Source organism: Seriola lalandi, unplaced genomic scaffold (assembly GCF_002814215.2).
Source record: "Seriola lalandi dorsalis isolate HSWRI2012SDOR001 ecotype SW California unplaced genomic scaffold, Sedor1 jcf7180001974606, whole genome shotgun sequence".
Classification (NCBI taxonomy): Eukaryota; Metazoa; Chordata; class Actinopteri; order Carangiformes; family Carangidae; genus Seriola; species Seriola lalandi.
The window spans coordinates 1-1,951 of NW_019445272.1; the positions used below are offsets into that span (position 1 = coordinate 1).

At 40.2% G+C, this 1,951-nt stretch overlaps 1 long non-coding RNA gene across 1 annotated transcript; it reads right to left on the reverse strand.

Annotated features, from left to right (window-relative positions):
• Positions 1 to 342: 342 nt before the first annotated feature.
• LOC111654301 (uncharacterized) lies at positions 343 to 1,945 on the reverse strand. Its single transcript, XR_002760736.1, has 2 exons — positions 1,828 to 1,945; positions 343 to 622 (listed from the first exon to the last, which is right to left on the reverse strand). It is a non-coding gene; the product is annotated as an uncharacterized LOC111654301 (long non-coding RNA).
• Positions 1,946 to 1,951: the final 6 nt, after the last annotated feature.

The window sequence follows — 1,951 nt, forward strand, 5'->3', positions numbered from 1 at the left end:
GTTATTCCATCATAAAGTGGTTCTCAACTAGTGGGTGGTCCCAAAATGGACCATCAAATCATATTGTGACAAATTCCCCATATTGTAACATAATGCCTTGTGGAAATGTTAATGGTAAACTAAACCAAAATCTGCTGTTACATAATATTTAATACTTCTAACATCTATTTAAGACTTGTAAATCAGCCAATGGAATGAACATGAGTAAACATTCAAAACCACCCCTTCACAAAAATCTGTACTGTATTGAATTTGAAAGTCTTCTGGTTTGTACGACCTAAAATCTCAAGATGCCAAATATGGTTTAATGAGCACACTACATCACATATGGCAGACAAAATGTACAATTATGAAAATATTTTTTATTGTAAACAGCCTTTATATCTTTGCAGTTGGTGCGAGGCAAACCTTTGCCTTGGCAGTGTTGTGTGAGAATAACTAACAGGACGGGCGTCTGCTGAGGACAGGTGTGTGTTGTTTGTATTGTTAAAAGCAGACAGAAACTGGAGGCATGTCTTCAGGAATGGCCTTAGACGATGTTGTCAAAAGTGAAGATAGCTGCTGCAGTGAGAGGCCCCCAGCTGAATCATTTATTCAACACCTTTCATGAACTCCAGAAACTCTGTCAGAGAGAACACACAAAGTCACACAAAGTTAAGCAATAATGTGTAGTGAAGATATATGACATATGACTATATAGGTATTGGAAAGGTGGCCATAGTTCACTTAAAACTATTTCTAAACTCAAGTCCCTGTATTTGGAGGAACCCAGACCTACACACAGTTGAAGGTGGCTTTCTTTCATCCATATGGTTAGAGAGATAGGCCAAGATCCTTGCCATGAGACAATGGGGTCAGCTGGCAGGAACAACAGATATAATTGGCTCTGCAAAGCAGTAATATGAGAAGCCGTGCAAGCAGATAATTGGACCCAAGGAGGTAGTGTATATTGCACAGAGGAGGTGCCCCAGTACCGATCCTTGGGTCACCCCTGTGGGAAGGGGATTGAATAAGAACATTTGTCCTTTCCATGACATAATGAAGGAGTGCCCAGTGAGATGGGATTCAAACCAATAAAGCACTTTGCCTGATACACTCCTGTCAAAGAGTAAAGACAGCAGGATGCAGCGGTTCACTGTATCAAAGGCTGTTGGGAGGTCCAGCAAGATAAGAGCCGAAGACTGACCTGCAACTCTAGCTGCCCTTAGGGCTTCTGTCACAGACAAGAGGGCAGGTGAATTGCATGATATACAGTCTTTTAACTTGTTGATGTGGTATATTTAAGTGAACTGTATGTAGCTTTGGATATACAGTGGCAAGAAAAAGTAAGTGAACCTTTTGGAATAACCTCCATTTACTTATAAATTTATCCTAAAATCTAATCAGATCTTCATCTAAGTTACAATAATGAACAAATACAATCTATTTTAACTAATAACACACAAATCATTGTATTGTTCTTGTCCATATGGAAAACATCACTCAAACATTCCCAGTGTAACTTGAAATGGTCTATGAATCCATTGACTTGACATGAACAGAAGCTAACTGGAGTCAGGAGTTATCAGACCTGGACTCCAGTCAGTGATTGGAGGTGTGGGTTAGAGAGACTTTGACTTATAAAAAAAAACTCATGTGAACCAGGCCTCGCAACAAACGTCTCATAGACTGTGGATGAAGAAGAGTTGATGAGCATGAAGCTGAAAAGGTCACAGAGTCATCTCAAAGAGTTTATATCTTCATCAGTCCACAGTTACACCAACTGTACAACTGTTTGGTTGGTCTCTGTTGTCTACTGTTGTGTTACTAATGTGCTGGCCAACGTACCATCATAATCAATTTTGCCATCGTTGTTTTTGTCTCCATCCTTCATCAGCTCCTCAATGTCGTCTTCCGTGATTGCCTCTCCAGTGGACTCCAGCATGGCCTTCAGCTCTTCTAAGTCTATGTA